At 36.3% G+C, this 19,163-nt stretch overlaps 1 pseudogene; it reads right to left on the bottom strand.

Annotated features, from left to right (window-relative positions):
- Positions 1-17,541: 17,541 nt before the first annotated feature.
- On the bottom strand, positions 17,542-17,654 carry LOC122121690 (annotated as a pseudogene).
- Between the last annotated feature and the right edge of the window lie 1,509 nt (positions 17,655-19,163).

Below are 19,163 nucleotides of genomic sequence, written 5' to 3'. Positions count from 1 at the left end.
ACTTATATTATTTGATGGAATAGTTGCATAGTATCACGTTAATTATTTTCAATAGTTTATACTCTATGATATGCTCATGAGTCTGCCTTTGGCAATATGAATTGAGCTCTCTAACAACAAATGGAATTTCATTGTCAAATACTACAAGGAGATTACAGATGATAGTACCAAAATGAAACCTGGAACAATAAAACTGAATAAAGCTACAAGTTTGCAGTGAGGGGGTCAGTAGTAAGGGCTATGATAAAAGAGAAATTCTTCACCGTGGAATCTTGGAAAAATAGAAGGTGTTTTCTTGAATTACTAGCTTTTAAAACATTCTTAGAAAGCAAGACATTGTTTTTTGTTCTTGCTATTTGGAACCTCTTTAATGAATGGTTTAACAAAAAATTATCAAAACGACTTTGAAAATTCAATGATGTGAATTATCACATTAACATTATACTCAAAGTTGCCTTGAGATGCAGGAAGGCTGTATTCCTTTTCTATTAAATTAATGAAATAAGCTTCCTGTTGAATGATTGGACAGTCCATGACACTTGTTCCAAAACAAAAAACATACTGGAGAGAAAAAAAAAAGAGGAGTAGTTCTGGGAAAATGGCGGAGAAAAGCTGGAGGCTAAACAAGCTCTCGCATAGAAAGCAGTTTTATTGTTCCAGTGAACAGTCCTAGGCTGGAGAATTACACCAAGTGTGCCATCACAGTACAGAGAGTTAGCCAGAGAGGGAAAATCCAGGCAAGGAGACAGATCTGAGCACTTGCTGGTAGCTGCGGCTGTGGTGGTGAGCCGCCGCCTCCATAACTACAACACAGAGAATCCTGGACAAAGGTGCCAGACACAGCAAGCTAATAGATTCTACTCAACACCAGTAAGAACTGACAAGGAGCAGATATCTTCATCCTACAGAATGCAGACCAGAGAATTCAAAGGTACCAAGACTCTGTTCCATGGAGGAGAAGTCACTCAGCCCAGGCAGTGAAAACTCTGCCCCCAAAGGATTGTCTTTCTTCACTGGGTACACAGAGCCAGAGGCTGCCCCTCCCTAAAGCAGCCTAGATAATCAATTGAAATTCAGTAAACATAAACCTTGAGAATGGCTCTAGGCTGGGCTCTGTGAATGTCTCAGAAGCTAGCCCCTCAAGGAAAAGATACTGTTTGCTGAAAGGTCTCAACTCTACCCAGAACCTAGCCTCATCACAGCATATCCAAACTAGAGGAAACAGCCATCTTCCTCTTGGTGACACTCAAAACAGATCTCCCTCCCACTGAACTAGCCTGGGAGGAGGATTACAAAATTCTGGGTAAAGTAGAGCATTTTTCTGCTTGCCCAAACAAACTGATTTAAGAAACCAATCAAGCCACAGGAAAACCAAACACCGCAAGCAGAACAGAGACTCCACCAAGGGATTGGTTATGGACAAAAGGGAGATACAGGATCTTGCCATTCACCCCCCCCCCCCCGAAAAAAATCAAAGAACCCTATTTTATACCTATTTTTATTATTAATTTAAAAAATTGTATTCTATTAATCTTTTTTTCCTCTTATAATTTTTATTTTAGGTGAATATGCATGTGTATGTTCTTTTAAATTTTTATTTTATTTCTACTGAACTTTTGGTCCTTTTTCTTTCTTTCTCATTCTTTTTATTTTTTCTTCTCTTTCATTCTTTTTTTGAGTGACTAAATTGCTGTTCTGCTCATCTTCAGATATACCTGTCATCGATTATTAGACCTTATCCCTCGTTGTGTACACACATAATCCAGAAATTTATTACTTAATTCAAAACCTCTTAGGCTTAAATTCTGTAATAACAGTATTATCTCTTTATATGTATATAATATTTTAAGTATTTTTATTTTTAGTTTTTCATATCTCCTTTCTATTCCTCCCCTCCTCTCATCCTATCCACGTTTTTCTCTCAATATTACTTTAATAAGCTTGCATAATTTTTGTGTTTCACTTTTTAAATTTAAATTTTTGTTTTTCCATTTTTTCCTTGTCTCTTTTTTACTCTTCTCTTTCTCCTATCCTTTTGTCCAATCCATTTCCCTCTTTAAGTTTAGGACTTAGTTAATTTTATTCTCTTTTTACCTTTCCACATCTCTCGGATCCTATTTTTCCCCACATTTCTCCCTAAACCTAGTAGTTTCTGGTTTGCCAAATTCTACTTTGCTGTTCTTAGCCCATTAATACATAGTTGTTTGACATTCAATAGATTGTATCTGTTGAAATATATTGTATCTGCAGACTTATGCCTGTACAACTACAGGATTTTGGTTGATGCTTGCCTTAAAATAGTGTTCTAGCACAAAGCTGGTATTACTTTCATACTAAATAGAGGCATTCATGGAAACCATTAAAAGCCAGCTGAAAGAAGTCAGGGAGACCAGAAAGGGAATACTGTATGGAATCCAGCAGAAGGAATTAGAGTCCAAGGAAACCATAACCAATCAACTAAGTGATTTGAGAATAAACACTGAACACGAAATTAAGGAAGTAAAGTAACTCATACAAGATCTAAAACAAAACTCCAACAAAGAATTTGAAGCCATCAAATCCAAGCAATTAGAAGCAAAAGAACTAAAAACAAAATAGAAATTCTTGACAGTAGGTTAAACCATGCAGAAGATCAAAATTCGGGGATTGGAGACAGCTTAGATATTATAGAGAAAGAACATACAACTATCCAAGACAAATCCAAGAAATATGATAGACCTATTCAACATTTGGAAGACATCATCAGAAGGCCTAATCTGAAGATAACAGGTGTAGAGGCGCACCTAGAAACAGAAGTTAATGGTCTAGGAAAATTGTTTCATGGGAACCTAGCAGAAAATTTCCCAAACATGCAAAATGATAGGTCTATTCAAATACAAGAAGCTTTTAGAACCCTAAATAGACCAGACCAGAACAGGACATCGTATCACCACCTTATAATCCCCACAGGATCAATTCAGACCGAGGAAAAGATCCTCAAATTTGTCAAAGAGAAAAGATCAATCACCTATAAGGGAAACCAATTAGAATCACCTCAGATTTCTCAACTGAGACAATTAAAGCAAGAAGAGCCTGGATTGATGTAGGCCATGCCCTAAAGACAAACAACTATCAACCAAGCATACTGTACCCAGCTATACTCTCCTTCATAACTGAAGGTCAAATAAAAACCTTCAATACAAAAGAAAAAGTGAAACAATATATCTCTACCAAACCAGCCTTACAAAAGATACTTAAAGATGTCCTACACAGAGAAAACCAACAGGACCACAATAAAGGCCAAGAACTACACCCAAACTGAGAATCCAAGAACCATAGGAAGAACCCATTTGGCGCAGCACTCAAGAAGGTGGATTAAATGGCAGGAACTCCCAAATATCTCTCAGTCCAATCTCCCAACATTAACAGATTTAACTCTCCAATTAAGCAACATAGACTGTCTAGTTGGATTAAAAAGAAAGATCCTTCCATCTGCTTCCTTCAGGACTCACACCTGGACCATAAAAACAAACCCATTTTGAAAGTGAAAGGCTGGAACAAAATCTACCAAGCAAACGGCCCCCGAAAAGAGGCAGGAGTTGCAATCCTAATATCAGATAAAATAGATTTCAAATTAAAATTAGTGAGAAGAGATAAAGAAAGTCACGACAAACTAATAAAGGATCTCTCCTTCAGGAGGATATTAAAATTCTAAATCTCTATTCACAAAACAATGGAGTAACCAAATTTATTCAAGAAACACTACTTTCTCTCAAATCTCACATAGATCCAAAGACATTAATTGTTGGGGACTTTAACACACCACTTCCCCCAATAGATAGATGAACTCGGCAAAAACTCAACAGAGAAACCTCAGATATAAACAACTGCATAGATCACCTAGATTTAATATTATACTCAGCAGTATTAGAATACACGTTTTTCTCAGCAGCATTTGGAACTTTTTCCAAAATAGACCACAGTTTTAGGTCAAAAAGCACACTTGTCCAAATTCAAAAACATTGAAGTTATACCTTGCATTCTTTCAGACCACAAGGGAATAAAATTAGAACTGAACACCAAAACCACCAAAGAAAGTCCTGTAACACATGGAGGCTGAAGAACACACCATTGAATCATCAGTGGGTCATGGAAGAGATCCAAAACAAAATTCAAATTTTCATAATATTCAACAAAAATGAACACAGAAATTACCAGCTCCTCTGGGACACAGGGAAGACAGTACTCAGAGGCAAGTTTATAGCTCTGAATACCTACATCAACAAATTGGAGAGATCTGAAACCAACAATTTAATGAGACATCTGAGTCTCCTTGAAAAAGAGCCGCAGGATAAACCCCAATCCATTAGATGGAAAGAAATAATTAAAATTAAATCAAAATTAAATGAATTAGTATCCATAAAAACATAGAAAGAATCAACAAAACAGAAGTGGTTCTTCAAAAATTAACAAATTGACAGATCCTTAGCAAATCCTGTTAGAAAGAGAAAAGAGGTGCTGGGAAGGTGGCTCAATGGTAGAGGGCTTTCTTTGCATGCATGAGTCCCTGGGATCGATTTCTCAGCACCACATAAGCAAAAAGAAAAGCGCCAGAAGTGGCACTGTGGCTCAAGTTGTAGAGAACTAGCCTTGAGCTAAAGAGCTGAGGGACAGCACCGAATCTAGTATTAGAATGCCCAGCTACAGTAATAAGATAAGATGCAGATATAAATGGGATCCAATTACGTAAAGAAGAAGTAAAACTCTCCCTCTTTGCAGATGACATGTTCTTATAATTAAAGAATCCCACAGACTCTACTCCCAAATTACTCAAGCTGATTCAAAACTTTGGCAAAGTAGCAGGGTATAAAATCAACCATCAGGGCTGGGAAGATGGCTCAGTGGTAGAGTGCTTGCCTTGCATGCATGAGGCCCTGGGTTCGATTCCTCAGCACCACATAAACAAAAAGAAAAAAGCCGGAAGTGGCTCTGTGGCTCAAGTGGTAGAGCGCTAGCCTTGAGCTGAAGAGCTGAGGGACAGCGCCCAGGCCCAGAGTTCAGACTCCACGACCGGACCCAAAAAAAAAAAAAATCAACCATCAAAAATCAATGGCTTTCTGAATGCCAACAATGAGAAAAGCATGGCTGAAGAAAGGAACACCATTAATAATAGCCCCACAAAAAATAAAATACCTAGGAATTAACTTAACCAAAGAAGTGAAGGACCTCGATGATGAAAATTTTAAAAACCTGAAAAGGGAAATCAATAGAGAACTTAGAAAGTGGCAAAAACTCCCATACACCTGGATTGGAAAGATCAAAATCCTGAAAATGGCAATAATTCCCAAGGCTATCTACAAATTCAATCCAATACCTACCAATATTCCATCCACATTCTTCAAGGAAATAGAAGAGGCTATCCTAAAATTCATATGGAACAATAAAAGACCCTGAATAGCTAAAATGATCCTCAACAGAAAGAACAGTGCTGGAGGAATATTAATACCAAATTTCAAACTCTACTACAAAGCCACAATAATCAAAACAAGTTGGTACTGGCACAAGAATAGACCTCAGGACCAATGGAATAGAATTGAAAACCCAGAAATGAACCTACAGACCTATAGCCATCTAAATTTCGATAAGGGAGCTAAAAAAAATAGAATGGAAGAAAGACAGTCTCTTCAGTAAATGGTGCTGGCAAAATTGGTTAACTACTTGCAGAAAATTAATTAGATTAATTAATTAGATCCTTATGTATCACCCTGCACCAGAACCAACTCCAAATAGATCAAAGACCTCGGAGTCAAATCAGACACCCTGAAAACATTACAGGATGGAATCGGAGAAACCCGAGGCCTCCTTGTCACAGGCCGACATTTTCTTAACAGAGACCCAGAAACACAAGAAATCAAAGAAAGTTTGGACAAATGGGATTGCATGAAACTGCAGAGCTTCCTGTATGGCAAAGGACATACCTAGCAAGATCAATTGAAAGCCCACAGATTGGGAGGAGATCTGCACTAGGCATATAACAGACAAGGGTCTCCTATCTAAAATATACCTGGAACTCAAAATTAAATCCCCAACAACAAATCCTCAAAGCAACAACTAACCCGAAAATAAGTGGGCTAAAAACTTAAAGAGAAACTTCTCTGAAGAGGAAAGAAGGATGGCCAATGCACACATGAAGAAATGTTCAACCTCTCTAGCCTTAAAACAAGTGCAAATCATACCAGCATTGAGCTACCACCTCATCCCAGTTACAATGGCTATAATCAAGAACTCTAAGAACAACAGATGATGGAGGGGATGTCGGCAGAAGGGAACGTTACTGCATTGTTGGTGGGCATGTAAAGTTGTTCAACCACTTTGGAAAATAGTATGGAGGTTCCTCAGAAGACTCCACATAGAGCTCCCCTATAACCCAGCAATCCCACTTTTGGGCATTTACCCAAATGATCACAAACAGGACCACACTAAAGCAACCAGCACAACTCTGTTTATTGCAGCATTATTTACCATAGCTAAGATATGGAAACAACCCAGATGCCCCTCAGTAGATGAATGGATCAAGTAAATGTGATATATACACAGTAGAATTCTATGCCTCCATCAGAAAAAAATGACATTGCCCCATTTGTTAGGAAATGGAAAGACCCGGAAAAACATTATGTTAAGTGAAGTAAGCCAGTCCCAAAGAAACATAGATCCCATGGTTTCCCTTATTTGCAATAACCACTCTGTGTCTGAGACAAGCAGAAAAGTTCAGACAAGTTGATGTTAGGCCAAATGAACCCCAAGATAAGGATTCAAATGAGTTTTTTCTTTATTGCGATTGTTCCTAACATATTTATGAGATGATTTTTTTGTTGCTTTGAATGTCCCTCCCCCACGGTATAAACCCTGCTTTCACTGTATTTGATGTTGTTATCATTTGTGGAGGGGATGGGAAAAAACAAATTGTTTAAATAGGGATACTGGTGGATGCATTGCAGCGATGAGACGTACAAGTCATTATGTAGAAAAATAACTTTCAACTTTGGCCAGTGAGAGTGGGGGATGGGCAGGGCGGTGTTTGGAGAGCCGGGGGGGGGCGGGGTAGATGAGAACGGATGTGAAGGGGAAAAAAGGATGATGCAACAATGCTTGATGAGAAATGTACTCATTAGCTTGTCCATGTAATTGTTACCCCTCTCTATGGTATTTTCACAATAAAATAAATAAAGGGATGTGCTACAGAATAGATTCTAAATGTAATATTTAATGATATTGGATTACTTGAAGACAAAGGTTTACAGAAAAATTTAAATTTCAGATAAACTGTAATATTCCAATAAACACGTTAAAGAAATATAATTTAAAAATTCATGGTTCAAGGCAAACCCTGACAGAAAAGTCTGAAAGACGCTTATCTGGAAACAAGAAGTGACACTGTGGCTCAAGTGGTAGAGGGCTCCTATTGAGCTGAAGAACTCAGGGATATGTTTACACCCAGGTCCTGAGATTAAACCTCATGACTGACAAAAAGAAAATAAAATTTAAAGAATTAAAGCATTAGGGCTGGGAAAGAGATTCAGTAGTAGAGTGCTTCTCTTGCATGCATGAGGTCCTAGGTTTAATTCCTCAGCACCACATAAGCAGAAAAAACTGGAAATGGCTCTTTGGCTCAAGTGGTAGAGCACTAGCCTTGAGCTGAAGATCTCATAAGGGACAGTACCCTGACCCAGAGATCAGGCCCTCCTACCACCACCACCACCAACAACAAATTAAAGCATCAAACAACCTGAAGATGTTGTCCAGAATAATGAGTGCAGCATTATCCATTTACATGACTTAGTGACTTTAAACCTAGTTTGCCAGGGGAGGTGGTGGGCAATTTGTGTGTTTGCCAAAACCTGCAAAATTATTTTGTAACCAAAGCAACAGTGATATACAGGCGATATGTTAGAAATGGACTTCACAACTTTGGGGGAGTAGGATGTCAGGGTTGGGGGAAGGAGGACAAAATGTGGAAGGGGTAATACTGTTAAAAATGTACTCATGGGGGTGGGAAGGTGGCTCAGTGGTAGATTGCTTGCCTTGCATGCCTGAGGCCCTGGGTTCGATTCCTTAGCACCACATAAGCAAAAAGAAAAAAGCCAGAAGTGGCCCTGTGGCTCAAATGGTAGAGCACTAGCCTTGAAGTGAAGAGCTGAGGGACAGCGCCCAGGCCCAGAGTTCAGGCCCCATGACCAGACTCCCCCCCCCAAAAAAAATGTACTCATTACTTATGTAACTGTAACCCACCCCTCAGTATATCACCTTCATAATATAAAATCCCCCCCCAAAAAGAGAACTCACCCAAATAGAGAAAATTAGAGACAAAAATGAGACATCACAACATAAATAAGAAAAAATTAAGAAGTTTATAAGAGACTACTTTGAAAACTGTATGTCAATTACCTGGAGAATCCTGGGGAAATTCATGCTTTCCTACACTTGATCTGAACCAAGAAGTAACACATAAGAAGTAATGAAAATCAAATGTCAATAAACCACTTTCCATAACAGAAAAATGTAGGACTCAATGAATTTACCATGAAATTAAGGCCTGCAAAGAACTTACAATACTTAGAACTAACTCTTCAATGGAATAGAAAGGGAAATGGAATTATCAAAACACATTCTATGAGGCTAGAATTAGACTCTTCCCCAAATCACATAGGGACTCACCAAAGAAAGAGAACTATGAAACCAGTTCTTTGATAAGCATTGATACAGAACATCTTAAAACCTTCTCACCAACCAATTTCTGCCAGTAACAAAAAAATCATATTGTATGATCAAATAGGATTCATCCTAGGATACAATTGGATTCAATATTCTTGTCACTAAACATAATACAAACCATCAGCGGAAGCCGGGACAAGAAACACGTTATCGTCTATATGGAAGTAGAAATAGCTTTTAACAACCTCCAATACCCCTTTATGATTAAAAAGTTATGAGACTCTAGGAATGCATTGAACGTTCCTCAGTATACTACTGAATATGTATATGATAGTGGTAGTTAGCAATTACGTAACAGTGGAAGTATGAAGACATTAAAATCAGGAATGAGAAAAAGATGTCCACTTTCTCTACTACTCTTCAATATGGTAGTGGACTATCTAGCAAAAGCAATAGGGAAGAGAAAAGCATAAAGAGGATTCAAATAGGGAAGAAGTAAACCTATCCCTTTTTACAGATGAAATGGCCCTATAGCTTCCTGCCTTAAGATAGTAAAAGTGATGTTAACCTTCGGCAAAGTAGCACGGTATATAGCCCACAAGAATCAGTAGTTTTTCTGTGTTACCAACAATGGGAACTAGGCTGAAATCCAAAAAGCAACCTCATATGTATTAGCCTCAAAATAAAAACAAATCTAAACAAAACAAAAGAACAACAACAAAACTGGGAATTAATTAATTTAACCTCTACTGTGAAAACTTTAAAAATATAAAAAGGGAAACTGAAGGAGATTCAAGTAAATGGAAAGTCTTTCAATGCTCCTGGTTGGAAGAATTAATATAGTGAAAACTGCAATACTGCCCCCAAACTATGAACAATGCAATACTTATCAAAATCCCAACAATATTCTTCAATGCATTCGAGAAAGCAATTCAAATTTAATATGGAATTACAAAATTACAGATGAAACAGAAGTTTTAGAAATGAACTCATGGGCCTATAGTCATCTTACACACACACACACACACACACACACACACACACACACACACACACACACACACACACACACCATGGAATTCTATTCACCCATTAGAAAGGATAACTTTTTACCAGTCTTAAGAAAAATGAAAGGCTTAGGAAAATTCTACTAAGAAAAAAGAGAAAGGAATACAGACAGAATAACATAGGTTTCATGGATTCATTCAGTTATGGTATCTACAAGTAAACAAGACACGTTTCACCTCTTCCCAGTTAGAACGGTCATTATGAAGAAAGTTAACAATAGCAAATGCTGGCATGGATGCAGCCAATTGGGAACTCTATTACACTGTTGGTTGGAAATTAAATTGTTCAAACACTGTGGAATGCAGTATGGAGTTTCCTGAAAAGAGTAAATATATATCTCCCTTAAGACCCTGTAATTCCCCTCATGGGCAGTAATCCAAAAATTAACAAACAAGCTCACAAGAAAGCTACAAGTATAACCATGTTCAGTGCCCAGGTCCAGAGTTCAAGGACTGGAAAACAAGTTACTACTGCTGGCATTTGTTTCCACAAATATGAACCCTTTGACATAAGATACCAAATCATTCTATTTGCAGTAGCTAGCATAGGACTTAAAGGTAGTGGGTGACAAAATGGCTTCTTTGTTGAATATTAGGAAAAGATGTTGGCAGTCCAAGAAAAGGGAGATTTTGTTGTTGTTGTTGTTGTTGTTGTTTGAGGGGCTTGAAGTCTAGGCATGGGCACTGTCCCTGAACTCTTCAACTCAAGGTGGGTACTCTGTCTCTTGAGCCACAGTGTCACTTCTGGTTTTTGGTGGTTAAATGGAGATAAGAGTCTCAGGGACTTTCTTGTCCAGGCTGTCTTTGAACTGCAGTCCTCAGATGTCAGCTTCATGAGTACCTAGGATTACAGCTGTGAGCCATTGGCACCAGGCTAAAAATGGAGGATTTTTAGAAAAGAAAATCCACCTCTTCACTTGTGTCTAAATCTTAGATATCACTATTAGAACACTTCACCTTCAACTCATTTCATCAGATATTTGTAAATTTTCTCTTTTCCTTCATGCAGGAATACTGCAGTCAGTATCAACTCAGCTGTGGGAAATTGCTAGCACCTAAATCAAGAACTTTTACATCAAAACAAATGATTCCCACTTTTGGAATAATTGTTTTCTCTTTTTATAACAAATCTTTGCTTGATTACTTCTTAATGTGACTGATGACATATTCATTCTCTTCAGCCTTCTCCCACATGATGTTAAATATTTAAGAATTCAAAGATTTCCATTGATAATTCATTAAGCTGACCTCTAAGAAAATGTGCATTTCTAGAATTTGGTTTTCTGTCTTGTTCTTACATGCATAGGCTTTCTATGATTTATTTGTTCTACAAGGAATTCTACTTTCTAATCTTTGTGTGATCAATTTTAGTCTCTCTGTTCAGTCTTTCTGACACTCTCTCTGGAGTCTCCTTTGAGTCTGCCTCATAAAAAATATATTATTTATCAGCTAAATGACTTTCAGTTTCTGTTTTTTGCCTGACTTCATTTAGGCTGTGATCTGAACTGACTGGCTGTGCTTACTTGAGGTTTTTTTTTTTTTTTTTGGGTCCGGTCATGGGGCCTGAACTCTGGGCCTGGGCGCTGTACCTCAGCTCTTCAGCTCAAGGCTAGCCCTCTACCACTTGAGCTACAGCGCCACTTCCGGCTTTTTTCTTTTTACTTATGTGGTGCTGAGGAATCGAACCCAGGGCCTCTGGCATGCAAGGCATGCGCTCTACCACTGAGCCACCTTCCCAGCCATTTGTTTGTTTTGTGTGGTATTTTTTTGTTTTAGAGGTCTAGGATTACTATTCAAGGTAGTTGCTTCTCTGGGTCGCAGTGATCCCCTGACCTAGAGTCAATGGGTTTTTCTCCTAAAGGTACAAAAAACAGCTGGCTAAATTCCTGTTAATTGTCTCAAAATGAGGCAATCTGGCATCCTTGTAAAGCCATCAATAATCCTCTGTAACCACTTATAGAAATGGTCTATCAAGATGACTTTTCAAGGTTGACAGTGAACATTGTTCATTTCCAATTCAGCACAATGAAGCAGATCACATCCCATGGAGCAGACTTTTAGAAGGAAGGTCCCCTTCCTTCCTTATCTTATGATACATCAAACCATAATATTCTGCAGTTGTGGCCAGCCTGGAGCACATTTTCCCAAGAATATTCTGTAGTGTAAAAGAGGACCAACTATGAAAATAAAGGTGAAAATAGTTGTCTACTACAGATTGATTTATCTTGCTTTTATCTGTTGTTATTTTCATTACTTCAAACACATGGATAAATTATATTAGGATTAGACAAGTGGCAAACGATTAATGGAATAAACTTTCAGTTTACTTTCATATATCCAATATAGTGCACTTAACCCTTTATGGAAAATTAAATCCGACTCTAGAAACAATGTCAGAAATATAAAAGCCTCAATATGAATAATCTGGCACATATACACCATCATCTACTCAGAAATTCAGTCTCTCTTTAAATATTTATTTGGTACAAAATAATAAAAATTTGATTAATGAATGTAACATTTAAGTACCATCTGAAATACTCCTCGTTTATATGATTGTATATGTTTTAGATGTCACCTAGACAGGAATTAAACATGCATGTAAAATTCAAATTTCCACAATTTAATCTAGATTAGAGGAGTCATCCCTCCTGTAATGTGTGGAGTGAATTTTACTACAATGCTGATCCCTTCCACCTAATACCAAGAGTCATGTGCAATAATTTATTTTTTCATGTTAAGATGAGTGCTGAGTGTAGGATACACTTTGAATTATTATATTAATTTATTGAAATTAGTTTCACTTTTTTCTTTTCTATACCTGCAGAAAGTAAAATTATATATTAAACATTCAATATGAAGTAATCAATAACAAATAAACTATTATTAAAATGATATACTATTAAACTGTGATTTGAATTATAGTTCTAACAAATTGTGATGTAAACAACATTTAATAGAATTATGGGTAATGTTTTTTAAACTTACCATCTTGTTAATATTTTCTAATTGTGTCATTTGTCATTGTTGATCCATGTCATCTCTTCACCTCAATTGTTTAGTTTTCTGTTTTATCTGTATTGGTTTGCTGATTATGCATTTTGTTTTCCCTTTTTAGTGACTGACATGAGGCTGAAAATCTGTATGCTAGTTTATTACTTCCTACATTAAAATCAAATTGCTGCTCTCCACAGCTGTTCTATTTGTTTTTGTGTAGTTCAGAATTTCCCCTAGTGCCACTGACTGTATTGCTGCTCTCATATATTATATTTTATTTTTTATTTAAATTTTGTTGTCAAGGTAATGTACAGAGGGGTTATAGTTACATAATTAAGGTAATGAATTAATTTCTTTTCTAACTTGTTACCCCTTCACCCATTTTTCTCCCTCTTCCCTCCCAACGCACCTTGCAAGATCATTTCCAACCTATTGTTTTGTGAATATCACTGTTGCATAGATTTTCCCTTTGTTCTTTGTCTCACTATTTTGTTTTTGTCCTTCCCCTTCCCCTTCCCCAGTTCAGATTAACATATTTAAAATACCCCAGGTATCAAAATCAAATACAGTGACTACAGGGGATAAAACATAGGTAGGGAAAACACAAAAGGATAAAAATAAATCACATAGTACATTAAGAACAACAATAACAAAGAACATGTCTTGGAGTTCATTTCACTTAGAATCACCTTGTACGGTCATATGTACATAGCTATTGAGCTATTCTACTCATCTACTAAGATTGTCCTTGATGTACACAATAATGCTCCCTCAGACCCAGTAATCCCACTTCTGGACATTTAACCAGATGACCACAAACAAGGCCACACTAAAGCTACCAGCACAATTATGGTTATCACAGTAATATTTACCATAGCTAAGATATGGAATCAACCCTGATGCCCCTCAGTAGATGAATGGATCAAGAAAATGACACACACACACTAACATACACACATACTATGCTTCCATCAGAAAGAAAGATACCACCTCATTTGTAAGGAAATGGAAGGTCTTGGAAAACATCATATTAAGTGAAATAAGCCAGACTTAAAGAAACATAGTTCCCATGGTTTTCCTTATTTGTAATGATTAGTTTACATCAAGGATAATCTCATGTATTTTAATTTGACAGTTTGTTCTATGTTGAGTGTGCAACATTATTGCTATATTGTTTGTTGTCATTTCTGTAAACAGGCAGGTATATTGAAAAAATTACATTCATCTTATCCATTACTGAAAGGAGAACAACTAAAAGAGCAACCCCTACTAGGAAGAACAACTCCTACTTACTTAGCTTCATTCCTATGTAAGGCCATTGTTGTCCCCTGTATCCTCATGTTGTACATTTCAACCATGTACCTCACACTGTATATCTAGTATCTTCTACATTGTGAACAAAATGCCTGAGAAGTTCCACTTTGCTTTACTTTAAAACAAAAATTCTGTCTTAATATTTGTGGTTGGGGTGTGTGTGTGTGTGTGTGTTTACAAAGATCAGAACACAACATTTTTCTTCATTTCGAATACATCTTTCAGGTCATTGTAAGTTGTGGCTAATGGGAGCAGTCTCTTGTTATTTTAAGGATGAAACAGAAAAAGATATTTGTGCATGTAACACAGTTGCTTTATTAGTGTCGTTGAACACTGAACTTCAATTTACATCTTGGCTGTTGTTGTGAATAATGTGAATAACAATGAACTACAGTTATATTTACGAGTTACCCAGAGAGAAATAATCACATGATTGGTGGGTCAGATGATATCTCAACTTTGGATTTCTTTAGAAACTTGCATACTACTTTCTACAATGAGAATACTAATCTGTTTTTTGACCAATAGTGTAGAAAATTTCCTTTTCTCCACACTCTCACCAACATTATTGCCTTTTATTCAAAGGCAATAAAGGGCAGGTTTTAACTATCTGCAGTACCCTAGACTGGCCTTAGACTTAAATCCAACCTCCTAAATGCTTGGAATTACAAGCCTTTACCACCATAACTGGTTCCATTGATTTTTTGATGAGTTATAATAGTTATGAAGTTGTATCATATAAATTTTGAGTTATATTTCTCTAATGACTTCTGCTCAAAATCCGTTAAGGCAGCATAGATGTTGTATTAAACATAACTCTGTAAACCCACAGGCAATTTTCAGGGCTTTATGGAGAACATGTATATTCAGACCTTTTGTCCATTTTTAATTCAGTTTCTGGTTAATCTCATCTTTAATCTCGCTAAACCAGATCAATAATTAATTCGAGGTAGTAGAAAAGAAAAAAAACGCAGCAACTCCTAACATTTTTCAGTTTTCAATAACATGGTATTGCTTAAATCATTTTCTGTTAACAACTGATACTATATAACTCAATTTAGTTAGAACTATTACAAGGCTGTAGTTTATTTATTTTACATTGATTGCTCTTTCCAAAGCCTGTTTGTCTAATTTCCCTTGGTTTGTTTCAGTCTCAAGTAGATCAGATTTCAAACTGAAGAATAAATGGAAGGAAGCAAACAAAAAAAAAAAATACAATTCCTCTCATCCGATGATGCCTGTATAAGAATGAGGAAAGAGTTCATCCTTCTAAGGACCTATGATAGGACAACAAAAAAAGAATTTATTCTTCTATGTCTTCTTTATCTTTGCGATGTAACTTAAATGTTGTAAAACACATTATACTGCTCAGATACTTTTATGTTTTATCAGTTTTGCACATTTTTACACTATCAAGACATAAGATAACCAGTTTGATTTACAGCATGAGAAGTTATCCACCTGGCTTCCTTGGAAGCAGCATGATCAATGGATTTTACTTCTGGTTGCTCACTACCTGTAATGGTTTCTGTACTACTTATCACATTCTATTTAGTATTTTAAAAAGACTGCTGGCTAAACTCAAAGCTCATTTCTAGAAGTTTATGTTAAGTATTTCACAAGTTTTATTCCCTTAATTGTTAATATAACATTTGCTATAATGCTAATGTTATTACCATTTTAGTGTTGGGAAAAATTGTAATTAAAGGCAGTAAGTGCATGGCCTAAAGACACACACAGTGAGGAAGGAAATGAGTCAAAGTTTCCAAAAGTCTTCCAGCAATACACAAAAGGTAGATAAAATCTCTCCATTCTATGACACTCTCAATTCAATACTCATATTGTCCAAGAAATAATAGCATACTAAATATTGCCCATGGTGATTGTTTTCTGTCACATTTGTCTTCAGCACAGATTGTGTTGGTGACATTGGGTTATCATGAACAGAACTGAGCTTATACATTGAGGTCCAAAGAGAGGCAAATTTCTTCTGTCCCACAATTCCAGTATCCTTTTTAAAAAGTACTAAAACTTTTCAATATAATCACCTACTGTCTTATAAGTATCCAAAAATAAAAAATCATAAATAATAACTCCAAAATGCTTTAAAATTGGAGATGCTAAAACATGCCCCTCTGAAGTAAATTTTCTTCTACTTTTAACGTTATTCTGAAAGCCTTTGCTGGTTTGTCATACCTATAATCCTAACTACTTGGGATATCTACTCAGGAGCCTGAGATCTGTGGATAAAAGTTGGAAGCAAATCAGGGCAAAATAAATTCATGAGATTATTTTTCAAAAATTTTAATGAACCTGCAAAGGGCCAAGAATGGAGATATAGTTCATTTAGTAGCTCACCAATCTAGAGAGAAAAGGCCTATCAAGACCTTGAAGCCCTGATTTCAAACTCTGAGCACGCCAACCCACATGCAAATGCTTGAGCACATGCATGCATTCACACACATATTTATTCAAAATACCTTCATATCGGAGTTTTTCATGAATTTCTTTGCTAACGATATTATATGAGTAAAATAAAAGAAATAAACTCTTCCATCTCAGAACATTTTTTACTTTCTTATTGTAAAAATACTGTACAGAGGGGTAACACTTACATGAGCAATGTAATGAGTACATTTCCTAACAAGTATTGTTACCTCCTCCTTTATTGTTTCCCTACCATCCCTTCCCTCCCACCTCCACAAGTCCATTAACCTCCTCCCTTTACCCGCCTCAATTGTAAAGTTCACTTTACAACATAGTGTCTTGTGCATCTCATTGTTACAATGGGTCAACCTGTATCCCTATTTAAGGATTTTGTTTTTTTCCTTCCCTTCAGAAAATTAGAGGAAAATATATACAAGAAGAAGGCGCACAAACTTCCAATACAGTGAAAACAGGTGTTATAGCATGAGGGAGGAACATATAAAGAAACAAAAACAAAAACAACACAGTGCACGTTATAAGTACGTGAGAAACGATATCAAGAAAAAAAAAAAAACCACTTGTGTCCCTAACTTGGGGTTCATTTCCCTTAACATAATCTTTTTTTTTTTTTTAGCTTTTTTTTTGTTTGTTTTGGTCGGTCGTGGGGCTTGAACTCTGGGCCTGGGCGCTGACCCTCAGCTCTTCAGCTCAAGGCTAGTGCTCTACCACTTGAGCTACAGCGCCACTTCCGGTTTCCTGGTGGTTTATTTTAGATAGGAGTCTCATGGTCTCTCCTGCCCGGGCTGGCTTTGAACCACGATCCTCAGATCTCAGCATCCTGAGTAGCTAGGATTACAGCCGTGAGCCACCAGCGCCCGGCCCTTAACATAAACTTATCTGGTCATATACACATAACTTTTGACCTTTTCTGCTTATCCCAGACATATATTAGTTATTGAAAATTAGAGAAACCATGGGACCTATGTTTCTTTGGACTTGGCTTACTTCACTTAATAATTTTTTTTCCAAGTCTTTCCATTTCCTAACAAATTGGGCGATGGAATGCTTCAGGAATTTGCCTGTCATCCTTGGGCAGGGGCCATGCTAATCTTCTCTGTATCATTCCAATGTTAGTGTATGTGATGCTGAATTGAGCACAGAATATTTTTATATATAAATTGTAATTGATTTTTTAAACTAGACAAATCAAAAAAAAGTAAGTTTAAAAGAATTGTTGTGAAATTTGAGAACCATGTACTTCTTACATAAGTACACATTTAAGAATAAAGTCAAGATTTACGTGTCAAAAACGAAATAAATCCAGATATTTGTTGTTCAAGAGATGTGTAGGAGAAGGAAATCAATTATTCTATGCAAAGGACCTGTCATAATGAACACTGCAGCAAGTGTTAAGGTTTGCTAAAAGTTTTAATGTTTTAAATATATTTACTTTTGGATATTTGCTTATATATGCCAAAACTGGGACTGTATGACAGGTCATAATACTTTTCTATAAAGTATTTAAGATTTATGGTAGCAGATAAGTACTACTAAGTATGTACATTTCAGAGTTTATAGAAACTTTACTAATGAGAAGTTGCAAAGTCTTTGTGTAAAGCAGAATAAAGAGTTGACTATGTTAACTACACAGTTTCTATTAAAACTGTAGGCCTTCCCTACTTTATATGTTAGTGAGGAACAAATGATGATATAAGCCATATACAAATTATGAGATGAACTATAAATGGTAATCTTAGTGGGTGACTTTAAACACTACTCATAGCCTATAAAATTCTTGTTGAACATCATAATCTTAGCCAGTGTTAAATGTAAAGAAATATGACAATAATAAAATCTAATTTGTAGTACACTTCAAATACTGAAAACACTGGTAATTGTTTTGTTTTTTATTTTATTATTCGTTAATATTTAATTATTGGTTTTCTTTATTTGTAGCATTGTTTTCCTTGTTGTAATATAATAGAACTTTTTGTAAGTTGTCATTAGGAGGTACTTTGAGAAGGTTACTGGGATGGCCACACCAATTTTTATAGGTGCATGTGAATTTATAAAGAGGAAAATTAAGAACAAAATATGTATTTAAAAAATGATTAAGTAGAGTCTGATTCAGGAGTGTTGATAAATCTCCACACCTAAATTATTAGCCCTAGGCTGAAGCAGAGTTATTACAGAGTTGAGGTCACAAAAGTGAGACACTGTGTTTTGTTTTGTGTTTTATTTTTATTTTGTTGGTCATGGGGCTGGAACTCTGGGGCCTGGGTGCTGTCCCTCAGCTCAAGGCTAGTGATACCACTTGAGCCACAGCACCACTTCCATCTTTTTCTGCTAATATGATGCTGAGAAATCAAACCCAAGGCCTCATGCATGTAAGGCAGGCACTCTACCATTGAGCCACCTTTCCAGTACCTGAAAGACTGGGTTTTAAAAAATCATCTAAAAAAAATTTGCTTTTTGCTTTGGATTATATAATGAAATATATCAGTATTTTTGATGTTTTTGTGCATTGTCATACTTCTAAATTTATACTAACTTTACCCACTTTATCCTTGTCAAAGTCATGAAATATCTCTGGGAGTTTGCTTCTGTGAAGATTGTTTTTGCATTTATAATTTCTTCTGAGTTATTTTTATTTTTTATCAAAATAAC

The sequence above is a fragment of the Dipodomys spectabilis genome, unplaced genomic scaffold (assembly GCF_019054845.1).
Source record: "Dipodomys spectabilis isolate Male_0828 unplaced genomic scaffold, ASM1905484v1 ptg000193l, whole genome shotgun sequence".
Lineage (NCBI taxonomy): Eukaryota > Metazoa > Chordata > Mammalia > Rodentia > Heteromyidae > Dipodomys > Dipodomys spectabilis.
This window is presented reverse-complemented; position numbering and strand designations above follow the sequence as displayed.